General features: G+C 40.0%; 1 pseudogene; it reads left to right on the forward strand.

Annotated features, from left to right (window-relative positions):
* Positions 1-16995: 16995 nt before the first annotated feature.
* On the forward strand, positions 16996-18304 carry LOC118879962 (annotated as a pseudogene).
* Positions 18305-18812: the final 508 nt, after the last annotated feature.

Genomic DNA, 18812 nt, shown 5'->3' on the forward strand with positions numbered 1-18812 from the left:
TATCAAACATTTAGAGAAGAGCTAACACCTATCCTTCTCAAACTCTAGTGGCAAGATGGGAATAAAGACACAGACCTAATAGAGAATGGACTTGAGGATATAGGGAGGGGGAAGGGTAAGATGTGACAAAGTGAGAGAGTGGCATGGACATATATACACTACTAAATGTAAAATAGATAGCCAGTGGGAAGCAACCACATAGCACAGGGAGATCAGCTCTGTGCTTTGTGACCACCTAGAGGGGTGGGATAGGGAGGGTGGGAGGGAGGGAGATGCAAGAGGGAAGAGATATGGGAGCATATGTATATGTATAACTGATTCACTTTGTTATAAAGCAGAAACTAACACACCATTGTAAAGCAATTATACTCCAATAAAGATGTTAAAAAACAACCAAACAAACAAAAATGGTAACTAGAAATCTACTCCCCTAATTCTTTACATGTAAATTAGGAAAGCGGTAATGTGAATTTGAAGAGCCGTTTGTTTGAGCTAGAACAATGAATAATGAACAATTATATCCATTTCTTTTCTATAATTCTAATTGATGATAACAAACGAAAGAGGTTTATCAGAGGAAAGAACTCTCTGATGGTGGAGGTTGAGAAAGATTGGAACTGGATAACAACAACAAAAAAGCATTGGAGATTTTTAAATTTTATTTTTACTAATAGTGATTTTTCTCTGTTTTGTTCCTCCCTGGTGCTACAATGGCCTCACCACGTTGAATTGCTTACTGCAACTCTGACAACTCCTGAAGTGTCTTATCTCCAAGTCTCACAGTGGCTGTTCCTTGATCTAAAATGCCCTTCCACACCTCGTTGCTCACTGAATTCCCTTTGGGTCTTTATGAGCATGTTAAAAGCCCCAGTTTCTCATCAAAGCTACAGAATATTGGAGAAGTCACTTCTCTAAGATTCAAAGTCTCCATCTCTAAAATCAGCAAATTGGAAGTGATCTTTATTGTCACTTCTGTTTCTGGTCCTTGAGTTAATTCCACAAGTACAGCAATGTCCATGCACCTTGGAAATTCTACCTCTCCCCATTTTCTAGGCACATTCTTTCAATCATTTATGTTCCTAAGTTGCATTGCATAACTTATATTGTGGTTAAAAAAGAGTTTTGCATATATTTAGTTACCTAACTTTTCCCTCAACTGGACTATGAGTTCATTATGATAGAACTATTTATAAATTTATTCTTCTATTCCCTGATGTTATGCATTTTTAAGTTCTCATGAGTGAATGACCTATTCAAGTTTGAGATAAAGATCTTTAGTAGACACAATAATGTGTCAGTGCATGGCTTAATGTTTTATGTTTACCTGAAAAAGAGAACAGGTAAGAAGAAAAATGGCTGCCTCAAATATCTTCAAATTTGAAACAGAATATTATGGTTTTAAACAGATGACTAACCAATGCTTAAAACTGCCTACAATGAGACATAAAGCAGTAAGTTTCTGTCTTTGGAGGTGTTTCATCAGGGTTTATATGGCCACTCTGAAGGCGTCATGCATGGAATAAAGAGTAATAATAAGTGACTTCTAAGGTCTCCTTTACTATGATTCTTGGGGTCTGTCACTGGAGTTACATGTACCCAATAAGAATGTCTTACACTGTCACAAATATTGGAGGACCAAGAACTCAGAAGATGATTTCTAGGGAGAACAATTATAAATGTTGATGAATCCAGAACACTTTGGAAATGACTGCTCATGCTGAGAGCTTGGAGGGCTAGAGTCATAATGTCTTTTGCACTAGTCTTGGCATCAGAAGCATGAGCTCAGGCTCAGGATGTGTTAATAAAGAGCTGTGAGCTTTTGGCAGGTCTCTTCACTTTCCAGTGTTTCAGATTTATCCTCCAGAAAAATAAAAGGAATTAGACAAGGTAATTTCAAATATAATTGCCAGCTTTAAGTGATTGTATATCAATAGGAACTGAGATATAATTAATTTCTAAAAACCCCAAATGTTGATTATCCAAATCTACATAACTATGAACCAATCCTTTACTTCACAAAATTATTCTTAGTTTTACAAAGTATTTCCTTAGGAAAACATGCTCATGATTATTTATTTATATCAATTTTATTTATACACAGTTTTACTATCATGAAACAAAATTGGTCAGTATAGGGCAAGTAAGAGGTTAGGAGATTATAAACATTATTATCATTTACCATTATTGTATGATTTCTTATATATAAACTACAGTGACTAAAAATGATGATTTTACAACTTTTCTATTATTCACAGAACTATTTATTTATTACTGACTTTATGTCTGCTCCATGAAAAATCTTGGTGACTAAGAAAAAGATGAGACCGTCATGGATCCTTAGAATGAGCTTTAATTGAAATGATAGGCTTCAATGAAGTTTACAGTTTGAAGAAGTCTTTCATTTTATTGCTGGCTTTATTTCTTTAAGAGCTAAATTTTACTTCAATTATCTCTTGAAATTTTATTTTATCTTAAGGAGGAAAAAAAAATCTCTGTCAATAGATAGTAAAAAATGACAGACTTGGGACAGAGATGACATGTCAAGTCAGATAACATGCCAAATCTCAGAAATATTGGAAGTCATAGTTTATCCATTCCACTCTAATTCTTACCCTTACATTTTTATAGCATCCCTACCTCTTGCTCAATTTTTTAATGCCTCAAATTATCCCAGATTTCCATACCATCATGAAAAGTGGTCTTATAAATTCACCCACTTTGACCTGCTCATGATTAAGCTTCTTTAAAATACCAAATCTATTAACTATCTAAGATGAAGAAATTATAACCATATTAAAGTATGTATAAATCCTTACACTTTACAAGGCACTGTTCCCTCATATACTACTGATTATAACCTTACAGCATTCCCTTGAGGTGCATATGTTAGATATTATACATACCTCTTATAAATAGTATGGGAAATGTTTCAGAGGGTCTAAGTGGCCTATTCACAGTCACTGAGCTAATCAGTGGAAGAAGATGAATTCCAACTCAAGTTTATCTATTGTAAAATCCAAGGCTTCAAAAAAAAAAAAAAAGTTTCTACTGTAATAGTTATCCAAGTCAGCCATAGTGGCTTACTTCATCTTGTCTTCTCCATATTGTTTCCTCTTCGTTCTGTTCCTTCTTTATTGATTCACCATATAAACCTTCATTTTATAATTAGAGAAGTCCTAAATTAAGAAAAAAACAAGTAAACCTTGAGGAAGACATCTAGTTTTCAGTGATAAATGGCTAAAACAACCAGCATGACCCAGTATGTAACTATCTATGTTCTTATAGATTTCATGAGACATCTCATCCCAACCTCTTGTTTAATGGATTAAAAATCAGGATCCCAGAAAATCTAAGTGCCTTGAACAATGTCACACATATAATTGGTCATATAACTAAGGCAGAAACTGAAGTTGCCAACGTTAACTCTTGTACATATTTTTTTTAAAGCAAATTATTATTTCCCCCCCTTAATGTTCTCTAGGAAAAGAAGTTCCACAAAGTTCCTCAGTACTCTGTTCTATTGTTTCTTCTCACTAGAATCCTTTCTTTCTGTCCCACCCAACTATAAAACTTCCTAATTTTTTCTATGTCTGTTTTCCTCAGAAAGTAATCAAGAATTTTACTGGAGCTTACTAAGTGAGAGAGTGGCATGGACATATATACATTACCAAATGTAAAATAGATAGCTAGTGGGAAGCAGCCGCACAGCACAGGGAGATCAGCTCGGTGCTTTGTGACCACCTAGAGGGGTGGGATAGGGAGGGTCTGAGGGAGGCGCAAGAGGGAGGAGATGTGGGGATATATGTATACGTATAGCTGATTCACTTTGTTATAAAGCAGAAACTAACACACCATTGTAAAGCAATTATACTCCAATAAAGATGTTAAAAAAAATGTGTAGTACTTCTTGCATTGATGGGGTGGTGATCTGAGTGTCTACTTTCTAATTGCTCAGGCTTCTGTGAGGAATTCACAAGTGGTAAAGGGAAATTTTTGCCTTCTAAAATGTATTGGCTGGACAGCATGTGAAAGAAACTCAGCCATGGTGAAATGACCACTCTTACATGAGGTCAAAAAAGTCAGAGTGTGGTGAACATGAAGGTGCGACACTCAGATCCCTTTAAGGAAAGACTTGCTGCCAGTTTTGAGAAGGGTGGTCAGCAGACAGCTTCTTGTCAGTCCCTGCTCAGCTCCATGGAGCCAGACCTGCCTTTTCCTGAAGTCATGTCCTTCTTACCTCTTCTAGGGCAGCCCAAATCCTATGTCTGCCAAGAGGGGGTAAAATGGTCCCCTCACTTCAGCTTCACAGGACATAGCCCTGATAGGTAATACTCACTCCAGATCTCTGCCAACTTGGTAGAGGCCTGGTCAGGCATGCCTCTACCCAATTCTGTTTTTTCCTGCTTTGAATTTGAATTTTTTCTCTACCCAATTCTGTTTTCTCCTGCTTTCCTTTATAATGATTGCTGATAAACATCTTGCATCCCAACTATTTCAGCATCTTCACCCTAGAAACCACATCTGCAACAGAGAGCTGCCAAGCAGGGAGAACTAAAAAGAGCAGATATGCTCGGAAAGGCAGAATCAGGAGTCAAAAAGGGAGTTATGATAGCTTTACATTTTCTGCTTTTATTCTCCTGAACCCAGCTATATTCTGCCTTTTCATTCTGTGTACCAACCTTGCAGATCAGAATAAATCACTATTATTATTTTTAGTATTAGCTTAATTTAATTCAAATCAGTTTTTGTTTTTAATAACCATAATCAAAATTATAACTGAATATGACTGAAAGCTGTATTTTGTGGTACTGATAGAGACTATAACAAAAACAAAAAGAATAAAAATATTAACATGAGTTTATAAAGACAGGGAAGTAAGATTTCTGTTTGGAGCAGAAGAGACATGACCTCAGCCTGTGACAGGGTGGCCATCTTGCTCTCATAAAGGTACAGCCACCTGAGTGAGGATGACACCAGTAAGCAGAGCCAAGTGGTTGGGAGAGACAATTCCTGCTGATATCGTTGAGCTCCAAGTACAACCCTGCCGGAACCCTTCTGCCTGTGGACTTATTTGTGCTGTCTGTTGCTTCAGAATGGAGACCCACCTGCTTCACTCCCTTCTATGCCTGGTGTCTAAAAGCTGCCCAGCACACAGTAGGGCCTCAGTGAATGTGTGCTGGGTGTGTGGACGCTGTAGGCCACAGACAAGAGTGATCCAGGCAGTGATGAAACACGATAAAGTCTCCCGTTCGTTCACAGATCCCTGCTCCTCCACCTCCTCCTGTGCTTCCTCATGTGGTGAGGTCATGCATGGTGTCCCATCCCCCTCCTCTGGGACTATCTCACTGGGCACCTGAAGCCAGAGATGTCTTATCCAGTGGAAGGTGACCATGTCACTCCCTGCTCATAGACCCCCTGCTCTTTAGAACAAAACCCACAGCCCTCCCTGTGGGACTGTGCTTGGACTAATGAGTGCAACCAGAGGCAGCCATGGCCCAGCCAGCCAGTCTAGACCCAAGGCTCACAGAACAGGAGATGGTCTCATGAGCACAGTGTTCTGTCATCAGGCCTGACTGCTTTCCAGCCCTGAACTGCGGGATGTTTAAGTTTGGAGACACAGAGCACAGTGCACCAGTGGAGGTGGTCTGGAAGCAAGGGGTGCTCATCCAACACCCCACTCCCCAGCCTCACTCCCAACACTCCAGCTTCCTCCTGCACGGATGCCTGCTCTCCAATTCCTGTGGTCAAATCCACATGTTGGGGCCCCGCCCCATGGGGAAAGGGGAGAGCAGAACCCAAATCTTACATGATAGGAAACTCAGCTGCACAGGAAAGTGACCACACCACACAGGTTGGTTCATGGGACCTTGTTATCCTACTACAGACCTCTCAGTCATAATTTTTTTTATCTTTCAATGAGAATTTTATTTATTAATAAAAATTACATGTATTGAAGGTGTGCAACATGATGTTTTGATATAAATATACATTGGGAAATGATTTAGTAAAAAAAATTAACATATCCACCACAAAAAGTTATCATTTTGTGTGTGTAGCAAGAACACTTAAGATCTACTCTCTCAGCAAATTTCAAGTATACAGTGTAGTTAGGTAATAATTTTTTTAATAAAGCAAACAACCCAGGACAAAGAGGTATCCAGGATCAAGTTTATAAAGAGCCCTTCAATTAATGAAATGATGTATCTGTGGCAATTCCTTTCTAAAGACACCTGAAATCCTTACTTCTTTAATACTAGTTAAGCTCAGGGTAAACTATAGAATAATTTTATGACATTTCCCATAATTAACACTGGTCGCAGGGACCAAAAGTTCCCCTTGGACCTTAAGAAAATGTTTGGTAATGTTAGTGCCAGAATGTAATACACAATTTCTGCATTTCTGCCCTGCAATGCAGCAATTGTTGCCGTTAGGAGTCATCGTGATAATTCTCTTAGGTCATTTTTCCATTTAGTTGTTCTCATTATCTCCAAGTACTGCGTGACTACATGCTTCTCAAACTGGAAAATGCATAGCCCCAATTTTGTGAAGGGAGGATGCAAAACAAAGTGTTTGTGATACATCTTTCTGGAGCATCAAGTTTATTGACAAAAATTGGAAGAACAAAGTAGCTGACAAGAACTATCCCCCTCCTCCACCAACATGGAAGACAGAATGAGGGAAAGTGCCCCAGGAGATGCAGTTCAGTCTCTTAAGTTTCACCTAAGTGGGGACTGAGGGGGCAGACCTGCAGTCAGGGTGGCCTCTACTCTGGTCCTTCAGGCGACTCCAAACCATCCTCTGAGCTGGCCATGTTTTGGATATGATGCTTCTGAAGGCCTTGGATGTGCTGGATAACCTCTTGATTTGAATCCCATGCAGAGAACACTCCCATCATCCACTGGACCAAGTCCCAGGGAGCACGGCCTGACCTTCCTGCTTTAGCCATCCATTCGGTATTACATTGGGCTCACTTTATTTTGACACTTCTTGCTGGGCAGCCTGCAACATAGGTGTTTTAAAATAAAGTTCCAGAATCTCCCAGCCACCCCCTGCTGTTTCTGGCTGTGGCCAGAGGGAGCAGCTGGGGACACTCGATCAGGCTCCCCAGCATGGGAGGAATTCCCAGAGTTGGACACACCCTGAGAGCAGTTGGTTCCTTCTTGAGCTCCAGTTCTGCTACTGGTACTGCCGATGGAGGGGGATGCCCCAAGCCCACACTGGGGGGACTGGGATGGGGGTGGCAGTCATCACCTCCAGGCTAGGTGGGGAATTGGTAGGCTCTCTGGCCTTCTGCCCTGACTCCTGGTCCTCCTGAAGTCACTCATTTTCTCCCTGTTACAGCCATGTGGGGTTAAGAGGCTCACTCTTCACAGACACTTCAGGACTTGGGGAGGCTCAACCCTGTGGCTACTGAGGTTAGTGGAAGGGGAGGGCCTCATAGTGATGGTGCAGACCCAACCTTGTGTTCCTTGGAGCTCATGCTGTCATGCCTCCTGCCTGTTCCTGAGTGGTGAACCTGGTTCCACCCCAATCCCAGGGGCTCTTGTCAGAAGACAGCTCATTGTACAGCCTGAGTGGTTCCTCCTGGCCCATGTTCACCCATGGATGCCTCATTAGGTCACTTAAAGTGCCTCTGTTCCTGGGGTTGAGGGTCATCATTGTTTTCAAGAGATTTTCTATCTCTAAGGAGAGATAAAAGGGGATATAATGTTGCCCTTTCAAGGTTTGCTGCCCAGCTCCCAAAAGTTCTCTCCTCCAAAGGACAGGGACTCAGTCACCATAAAGTAGAGAACCACCCCCAGACTCCTCTCATCCACCAAGGGAGTTGCATAGTTCTGGCCCAGGAAGAGTTCTGGGGCAGCATGAATGGGGCTGCCACAGAAGATATCAAGCTTGTCACACTTGTTACACTCATTGCTGAGGCCAAAGTCTGTAATTTTCATGTTCATCGTGGCATCAAAGAGGAGGTTCCCTGGCTTCAGGTCCTGGTGCATGATGCCCATCTGGTGGCAGTGCTGCAGAGCAGAGACCAGCTGCCAGAATGTGCCTCAGGCCTCTGCCTCTGTCATGTGGCCATGGTCCTGTACCTAGCTAGACATGTTCCCCCCACTGAGGTACTCCATGTCCAGGAACAACGTTTCCTCAGTGTCAGTCACCTCCAACAGCTGTACAGTATGGGGTGATTCAGACCCTTCATAATGTGGACTTCCCAGAAAAGTCTCAGGAAGCTGGAGGAGCTCTGCTGACTTTTCTTAATGACCTTGATGGCTACCTTTGTCCCAGTCAGAATGTGCCAGGCCAGCTTCACCTTGGAAATGTTACCTTCACCAATGGTGTGGAGGATCTCATAGTTGTCAATATGAGCCTCCTCATCAGCAGAGATGGCCTTGGGGTCCTGCATCATGGTAGCCTGCTAACTACACCAACTGACAGCACTAACTGGCAATGCTAACTATGCTAAGTGTACTAACTATATTAACAGTGCTAATATTAACAATCTATATTAACAATGCAAACTATACTAACTATGCTAATAAACAATATTAACTATACCAACTATGCTAACTATACCAACAATTCTAACTATACTAACTGTACTAATACTAGCAATATTAAGGGAAAAAATAAGATAAAATGAGAAAAAGAACAAAGAAATAAAAGAAAGCAGGAAGAAAAAAGTGGGGGAAAAATTGAGAAGAAAAAATTTTTAAAAAAAGAAAAAAATGATAAAAAGACAAAAATAAAGAAAAATGAGAAAACAGAACAAAGAAAAATAAGTAAAAGGAAAAGCAAAAGAAAATGAGAAAAATAAAAAAGAGTAGAGAAAAAAGAAAACAAGATGGCAAAAACAAGGAGAAAACACAAGCTCACTGTGGGTCCAAGGACATCAGGTCACAAAAAGCATCTTCCTGGACTCTAAGGACATAAAACCTAGGCCCAACCAGGGACTTAATGGCACTTTATGAGGTCAGAGAAAGAAATGGACCAATCATGGCTGGGGATAAACCACAGTGTTTTGTTTTGTTTTTCTCTTTCTTTCATTTTTTGGTCTCAAGACACCTTTATGCTTAGAAAAAAGTGATCACAAAGAGATTTTTCTTTATGTATGTTATTACAGATTGGTATTCACTTTGTTAGAATTTAAATCTGTAGGATGCTTCAATGACCTTTTCATTTCTAGTTTGAAAATCTGTAGGAATTTTAAAGACCTCATAATATCTACACTTGAAATATTCAATTCCTTTTCCTTAAACTCTGGTCTCAAAAAGATGTTACAACTTAACTGATATCAGGACACTGTAGAAAAATTTTCTGTTGCATAAGACATGATAACGTATATTATTAACATCCAGGAAGCTGAGAGGAAGATTTGCCAGGAAGATCATTAGCAGATTTCTCATCAGGAACCTTGGAGGTCAGATGGCTTGTGTTGATGTATTCAAAGTGTTGAAGGAAAGAAGCTGTCAACCAAGAATCTTATATCTAGCAAAACTGTCCTTCAAAAATGAGGGAGAAATTAAGACATTCCCAGATAAAAAAGATAAAAACATATGATGCAAATATTTGCTACCTATAAGAGACTCACTTCAGATCCAAAGACAAAAAAAAGTTGAATATACATAGAAAAAGATAGTCCATGCAAATAGTAACCAAAAGAAAGCAGGGGTGGCTGTACTAATATCAGACAAAATAGACTTTAAATGCGAAAAGTTTACAAGAGACAAAGAAGGACATTATATGTTAATAAGGGGTTCAATAGAGCAAGAAGGTAAAGTCATAAACATTTACATACCTTAAGACAAGCAAATGTGGACAGAACTGAAGGGAAAAATAGTTCTACATAATAGTTGGAGACTTCAATATTCAGCTCTCAATGATGGATAAACAACCAGACAATAGAAGTGAGGAGGTAGAAGACACAATGCTGGACAACACAATAAACCAGTGAGATCTAACAGACACACACAGAACCCTTCCCAACAACAGAACACATGTTCTTCTCAAGTGCATGTGGGACCTTCTCCAGGAAAGACCATGTGTTGTTAGGTCACAATTTGTCTCAGTAGATTTTAAAAGCTAGATATCATACAAAGTATCTTCTCCAACTACAATGTTATAATAGATATCAGAAACAGTGGGACTTCTCTGGCAGTCCAGTGGTTAAGACTTCACCTTCTGGACTTCCCTGGTGGTACAGTGGTTAAGAATCTGTCTGCCAATGAAGTGGGCATGGGTTCAAGCCCTGGTCCAGGAAGATCCCACATGCTGTGGAGCAACTAAGCCTGTGCACCACAACTACTGAAGCCCACGTGCCTAGAGCCCATGCTCTGCAACAAGAGAAGCCACTTCAATGAGAAGCCCATGCACCACAATGAAGAGTAGCCTCCACTCACCACAACTAGGGAAAACCCTCTTGCAGCAATGAAGACACAACACAGCCAAAAAGTAAATAAATAAAAATAAAATAAATTTTAAAAAATTAATTCAAAAAAAAAAAGACTTCACCTTCCAATGCAGAGGGTGTGGGTTCAATCCCTGGTCAGGGAGCTAAGATCCCAAGTGCCTCAGGGCCAAAAAACCAAAACAAAACAGAAGCAATATTGTAACAAATTCAATAAAGACTTTTAAAAAATGGTCAGCATCAAAAAAATCTTTAAAAAAATGAATTTGTTATTTCAAAAAAAAAAGAAACCAGCAACAGGAGGAAAAGTGGAAAATTCACAAATTTGTGAAAATTAAACCACTTTAAAGAACCACTGTGTCAAAGAAATCACGAGGGAAATTAGAAAATACTTAGAGATGAAGGAAAATGAAGCACAACACACCAAACATGGGAAACAGCAAAGCAGTGCTAAGGAGAAATTTATAGCTATAAACACATTTTTAAAACTCTCAAATCAACAATCTAACTTCATGAAACTTAGGGAACTAGCAAAAGAAGAATGAACTAAACCTAATACTAGCGAAGGAAGCAAATAATAAAGACTAGAGCAGAGACAAAATAGAGAGTAGAAAACCAATAGAGAAAATCAACAAAACCCAAAATTGGTTCTTTGGAAAAATTAACAATGTTGACAAATCATTAGCTGGAATGACTAAAGAAAAGGGAAGACAAATTATTAAAATTAGAAATGAACATGGGGGCATTATTACTGACTGTACGGAGATAAAAAGGATTATGAAAAATTGTACTGTAACAAATTGGGTAACCTAGATAAAACGGACAAATCCCTAAAAGTATAAAACTTCCCAAGGCTGAATCACAAAGAAATAGAAAATCTGAATAGACTCATAACAAGTAAGATGATTGGATCAGTAATCAAAAACCTCTTTACAAAAAGAGCTCTGGAACAAATTGATAGCTGGCAAATTGATTCACAGGTGAATCATATGACATTTAAAGAAGAATTAACACCAATCTTTCTCAAAGTCATGCAAAAAAATTCTGGAGAAAGAACACTTCCTAACTTATTCTGTGAGGCTGGCATTGCCTTGATACCCCTCAAATATCTCTGGCTCATCTTCTAGACAGTCACCAGAAGATTTTACTAAAATATCCAGGCAGAGGTGTTCTTTGCCCAGTGACTTGAATCTGGTTCCTCTAAGATCTTTCTACTTCCCTTCAGTCCCACCCCCTGATTCCTGGAGAAGGGAGAAGGGCTGGAGGTTGACACAATCACTAATGGCCAGTGATTTAGTCAGTCATGCCTGTTGTACTGAAGCCTCCATAGAACCCCAGAATGATAAGGTTCAGAGAGCTTCCAGGTTGATGAACTTGTGGAGATTTGGGAAGTAGAGAACTCAGAGGGCATGGAAGCTCTGTGCCCTCTCCCCACAACCTGCCCCTGGTGCCTCTTCCATCTGGCTGCTCCTGAGTTAGAACCTTTTATAATGAGACATCATTGCACTGAGAATATAACTGCAGGCACTGATTAGGTCAAAGGCTCCACACTGCCTTTCCATGCATTGGTGAACGTAATATAGTGAAAAGTAAATAAATAAATAAATAAATAAATAAATAAAGACTGGGGAGTAAGCAAGAATGACAAGATTTTAATAATTTTTTTCTCCAGCCCCATTATTTCTTTCTTCCTTTTTTCTGTCTTTTTTTTTTTTTTCATTTTTTCTTTTTTTTTCTTTTTTTTTTTTCTTTTTTTTTTTTTTTGCCTTAATTCCTTCTCTGTTTCTTTGTTCCCTGCTAGTCTCTGCAACTAATTTTTTTTTTCTGATTCATCAACCTAAGAAGATTCCTGTGTTGCCAGAAGAACAAATTGGAGTTTCTAAGGGTGGTACATTGATCTAGCCTGGGACATTACAAGGAACAGATAGTGCCAGAATTTCAGCAGATCTTGTATGTTATGATCAGGGTTGGTAATAGGGAAAAGGAAATAGATCATGAACAAGAAAATTCAGGTCTTGCTGCATTTTATTTCATGTATAGGAAATTATGTCTACAGTTTAGTTAAGGTACATAATCGTATGATTTTTAGCCTAGCGTCTCTCATGTTCCTCCTCTTTCTTCCTAGCTCACTGACATTTTTCTCATCCTCCAAACCCCTAATTTACTAGGTTGGGAACTCCATGAGAGGGAGAACCATATCAATCCCTTTTACCGTGGTATCCCCAAAGCTAAGCATGAATCATAGGGAGACATTTCATTGTGTATTTGCCTGAAAATATAATTTTATTTATTAATAAATGAATGTTTAGCCTTTTGTTACTACAACATATTTTATAGAGGTTGTTTTATTTCACCCTGATAACAGGAGTCAGACCCCCAAAAAAGTTGCCCTCAGGCAGATCCAGGGTATGAATACAGTGGAATCTTCTGCATCTATAGCCATTTATCTTTCCACTAACTACACCTACCCCCGTGTTAGCAAGATCAGTAGCAGGCTGCAGAGATTGTTCCTCACTCAATTGGCTGCTTCCAATAGTGAGTGATAAAAGTAGTTTAACAAAGCTCCCTGGGATACAAGCAGATCAAAATGATAGATCCATACTCTATTGGTTTGGTTTTGTTTTATTAACATGCAAATGAATGAAAAGCAAAGGGAGTTCTTCCAAGCCTAATTTTGTTTGTTGAGGAGGGAGGAATGAAGACATGATCAGAAGCCCCATTGAAGCCCAACTTCAAATGCTCCAATAGATCTGTAGTCTTTTGGAAATCAGATAGGTTGATAGAGCATCAGGATCTGGGACATCTGAATACAGCAAGTGATGAGTGAATGATTAGTGATGACTAGGCAAGATTTCAAGCATCCTGGGAAGTGCAAAGTAGCAAATGCTCTAAAGAGAAAGCTTTCGTCTTGTAAACCCGAGTGCAAGATTCATCAATGCATGGAAAGGCAGTGTGGAGCCTTTGACCTAATCAGTGCCTGCAGTTATATTCTCAGTGCAATGATGTCTCCTGATTGGCTGGCACATGTATTTTATGCTTCTCTTTTAATCTTTCAAGTTCTCTCTAGGTCTCCATTCCCACCCCCTTACTTCCTATCTCTCTCATTAGTGGCCCAAACTGACAGCTGCACATGAGCCACGGTGTTACCCTAGCCCCCATGTTACACTCCATGCCCTCTTCCCCTATTTCTCCTAAAAATAATCCCTCATTTTAGATTATCCACAGTTTCCTAAATTACTGCACTCCATACTTCTAAGAATCACAAATATAATTTGAATGATATATAGCTAAGTGTTTTAATTTATACTGCTCTTCCTCTATGGCATTTCTTCAAGAAAATGTGTTTACAGGGTATGTACCTGCAGGTCGGGGGTTCTGTTTTTTAATTCTTCCAGGTGAATTAACATGTTACTAGATCACTAGGATGTACTTAATATAAAGTGACAGATTCATGTCTTATCAAGCATTATATATGTATAAACTATACATCAGTTTGTTCCCTCGCCCTATAAAAATATCTGTTCCTTACCCTTTTACAAATACCATTTGTCATTTTCAAGCTGCTTCTGGAAATGAAAAAGGCTTTGATCTAAACAAGAACAAACAAATGCCATCAATAAAAAGACACTGTAAATTACACACAGAACCCCCCATCCATATCTAAATCCTTTTGTACCTGTTTGATACATTAACAAACCTTCTGTTTTTTATTTTACCATCTCGTTCATATTTTAGCAGCAAACTTTACACATTGGTATAAATGCATTCTTCATGATAAATTTACTGAATTATTTTATATTACTCCATTTGCTTTTCCAAATTTGCATTCAGATAGGTGAGATTTAAGAAGAATTTTTTATATGAGCCACTTTGAGTTGCCTTAATGTAATGGTGCTTCATGAATCACTGGGTGAGTTGGAGCTGAGGTGTAGCAGGCTATTTGTCTCCTATTGCCATGCCAATGACACCTTACCAGGACATGACATAATGGGTGCTGTCTGGTTTAATAAAAGATGAGTTCCCCTCCAGTACTTGAGGAGAGAGATTTCAATCAGCTCACAGTCTGGGACTCTATCTACTCTCAGGTTGAAATCATACTGTCAACAGCATCTCAGCTTGCCATGAAGGGTGCTAGTAAAAGCATGTTTGTTTGGACCAGCTCCAGACTGAGAAAACCTACAGCAAAAGCTAAACTAACAAGCAAGGACAAAGACATTTTCCAAATAGTGATGACTCCTGATTACATTTCTAAATTCTTCAGCCCCAATTTGGATGTGGCACATGTAGACTTTCATCTAAAATCAGTGAAACTCCCAGGAGAATTGTGTCTAGAGAGAAGGCTGTCTGATGTGATAAACAGCAAAATCTCCATCAGCCCAATGCAACTCAGAATTCTCTAAAGAGAAGAGTGTGAAGAAAAGAGAAACTCGGTACGAAAAGGATTCTCTGTTCTTGGCTGAGGATCTTGCTGACTGTAAGAATTATGCATAACTCAGACCCAGCAACCAGGGCTATCCTATCATTGTCACATCTCCCCAAAGTTACAACCCCATCTAGTTTTCTCACACTAGGTGAGAGCCCCAACATACGAAGGAAAGAATCACTCCTCTTTGTGTCTGACACAGCTGGGCTCAGAACTCTGTCATCACAGAGAAAGTGGATCATTGGCCCCCACAGTAACACATCAAACCTTCTGGACATGTCAGGAGACCAAAGCAGTCATTCCCAGGCATCTGGCTTCTTAGTAAAGCAGAGCAGGAAGACATCTTTGCAGTTAATGGGCCACAATTCCCTTGTCTCTCCAACACATTGTGCTATTGGGTCTGAAAACTCATTTCAAGGAAGAGAAGACTTTTCAAAGAGGACCCTTTCTCTGTATCCTCTTATCTAACTTCCTCCAGGGAAAGGGAGAACCATAGATATGGAGTTCCAATTCTGAGGAGAATATTGTTTAAAAAACAAACAAAAAAATTCTTTAGAATCCTCCCCCTTAAGACTGGCCATTAATAAATGGTAAGAGTAACTAACTATGGAGTATGGCTTTACCTTGAGACCTTTGTTTTCAGCTTCCCTCTCCCCTTCATTTATCACTTCCCCTGATGGAATTGCTTAGAGCCTGTGTATTCTCCCCTGCTTTTCTTTATCAAAGCTGCTCTTATTACTTTTTTCCAGGGAATTTATTATTGTCTCTCTGTGAACACAGCACCATTCTAATTGTTATAGGATATGAAAAATATGTATTAATGAAAATATTTGGCCTCAAAATTAATAGTTAATCTTAAGAAATAATGGTTAATGAATGTGCCTGGCACTCTGCTAAGTGCTTTACAAGTGTCTCTTTTAAACCTATGGCATAGTTGTCCTTACTGCTCTTCCTGGGAAGCTTATAATGATAAAGAAAACTTGTTCAATATAACACAACTAGAAAGTAGCTGAGCAGGACTCAGACCTAGGCAATAAGGCCCTAACCCTGCACTTTTTACCACTAAGTTGTTACCAACTCCCTAAAGACAAAATACACAAACCAATCAGAGATGCATAATAGAGCAAACAAAACAACATGAGATGCTAAAATTTAGATATTCAAATGTCAGTATCTAAGGGTGTGGCCAAGAAAGGAAAAACCCACTTAGACATAACCTTATCCTTCACTAGAATGAAAACCATGAGGCACAAGCATTTGTCTTTATTGTTGTATTCTTAGTCCCTAATCCATAGTCTGTCACACAATAATAATAACTATTTTCTGAATGAATATTTTAAAATGTCCTAGACATAGAAAACAAACTTATGGTTACCAAAGGGGAAAGGGGGTGAGGGATAAAATTGAAATTTGGGATTAACAGATACACATTACTATATGTAAAATAGGTAAACAACAAGGACCTACTGTATAGCACAGGGAACTATATTCAATATCTTATATATATATAACTGAATCACTTTGCTGTATACCTGAAACATTGTAACTTGACTCTACTTCCATAAAAAAATAAAATTAAAAAAATGATTTGTACTTGTAAAGCAACAAGAGGCTTTTCATTAACTCTTATGCCAATAATGGCAGAGTAAGAAATAGTTTATCACAGTGGGTAATAGTCATCTGAGAATTTTTTTTTTTCCAAAGAAATGTGCTCCAGTCATGTAATGAGGGTTGAAAAATCCCAGCGATATTAGCTCTCCCTGTGGCTGGTTTATGGAAATGTTAGTACTGTACTTAAGAGAAGATAATAGTTCTAAGTAGAATTATCTATCATAATAATAACGTACTTATATTAATTCTTGAGATAAAATAAAAAAACTTTTAAGAGAATTTTTTCTTTATTCCAGCTAGTATATGAAATATTTTAAAAGAACCTTAATGTATTAAATAAGCTGAATAAAGATTGAGCGGGTGCTTCAAAAATCATAGGGTTGTTTAAGCAATGGTATAATTTAGTTCAATTGACTTAATGAATCTTCATATTATTGATAAAATCTTCATGCTAGCCTTACCTCTAAGAGCCTTAGGCATCACTTTTGTAAGGTACCCAGCTTAAAATGATCACATGGTAATACAACAACAAATTAGCCCCTTTCTCTGCAGAATCACCATGGCGGCTGGGACCTTGGACACATATCTGAAAACTGGAGGGTCTTCAAGGCCCTCACTGCCGCTCAGTACAGCGGGGCTCAGGTCCGTGTGCTCTCCGCACCACCCCACTTCTATTTTGGCCAAACCAACTGCACCCCCGAATTTCTCGGTAAATTTCCTGCTGGCAAGGTTCCAGCCTTTGAGGGTGACGATGGATTCTGTGTGTTTGAGAGCAATGCCATTGCCTACTATGTGAGCAATGAGGAGTTGTGGAGAAGTACTCCTGAAGCAGCAGCCCAGGTGGCGCAGTGGGTAAGCTTTGCTGATAGCGATGTAGTTCCCCCAGCCAGTACCTGGGTGTTCCCCACCTTGGGCATCATGCACCACAACAAGCAGGTCACAGAGAATGCAAAGGAGGTGGTGAGGCAAATTATGGGGTTGCTGGATGCTCACTTGAAGACAAGGACTTTTCTGGTGGGCGAATGTGTGACACTGGCTGACATCACAGTTGTCTGCACCCTGTTGTGGCTTTATAAACAGCTTCTGGAGCCTTCTTTCTGCCAGCCTTTCCCTAATACAAACTGCTGGCTCCTCACCTGCATTAACCAGCCCCAGTTCTGGGCTGTCTTGGGGGAGGTGAAACTGAAAAAATAGCCCAGTTTGATGCTAAAAAGTTTGCAGAGAGCCAGCCTAAAAAGGACACCCCACGGAAAGAGAAAGCTTCTCGAGAAGAGAAGCAGAAGCCCCAGGCTGAGCAGAAAGAGGAGAAGAAGACAGCTGCCCCTGCTACTGAGGAGGAGCTGGATGAATGTGAGCAGGCACTGGCTGCTGAGCAGAAGGCCAAGGATCCCTTTGCTCACCTGCCCAAGAGTACCTTTGTGTTGGATGAATTTAAGCGCAAGTACTCCAACGAGGACACACTCTCCGTGGTGCTGCCGTACTTTTGGGAGCACTTTGATAAAAATGGCTGGTCCCTGTGGTACTCCGACTATTGCTTCCCTGAAGAGCTCACCCAGACATTCATAAGCTGCAACCTCATCGATGGAATGTTCCAGCGATTGGACAAACTGAAGAAGAATGCCTTTGCCAGTGTCATTCTCTTTGGAACCAACAATAGCAGCTCCATTTCTGGAGTCTGGGTCTTCCGAGGCCAGGAGCTTGCTTTTCCCCTGAGTCCAGATTAGCAGGTGGATTATGAGTCATACACATGGCGGAAACTGGATCCCAGCAGCGAGGATACCCAGCCGCTGGTTCAAGAATACTTTTCCTGGGATGGGGTCTTCCAGCATGCGGGCAAAGCCTTCAATCAGGGCAAGATCTTCAAGTGAACATCTCTTGCCATTGCCAAGCTGACTGCACCTGCCCTGCAGGGAGAATGGGGGTCATTAAAGGAAACTGAACATCAAACCCTTTCCTGCCCTGCCTGTGGGTGATGGCTTCTTCAAAGGGGAGTAGATATCTTGAAGCAGGGTGTTGTCTATAACTGCAGGACCTCCCTGTGCAGGAGAGAAGTCTTCAGAAGAGCAGAAAGAGAGGTCTCTCCTCAGTTTTGATTTTTTTTTTTAAATTGCCTTGCCTCTCCTGTGATGACCATCTTCTAGGCTAGCTGGGAAAGATTGGATGTAGTTAGGAGGTGGTGACACAGGGCTTTGTAACTACCTAATTCCAGACCTTCCTGCATGAAGGGGGAGAATACCTGCTGATGGGGTGAGAGCACAGCATGCAGAGTGACTTAACACTACTTCCTGCAGCTGCCCTGTGAGGTGGGGCAGCAGCCATATCCAAGAGTCATAGTTTCAACATTTCAGACAAACAGCAAGAAGAGGTACAGACTCC

The sequence above is a fragment of the Balaenoptera musculus genome, chromosome 14, assembly GCF_009873245.2.
Source record: "Balaenoptera musculus isolate JJ_BM4_2016_0621 chromosome 14, mBalMus1.pri.v3, whole genome shotgun sequence".
Taxonomy (NCBI): Eukaryota; Metazoa; Chordata; class Mammalia; order Artiodactyla; family Balaenopteridae; genus Balaenoptera; species Balaenoptera musculus.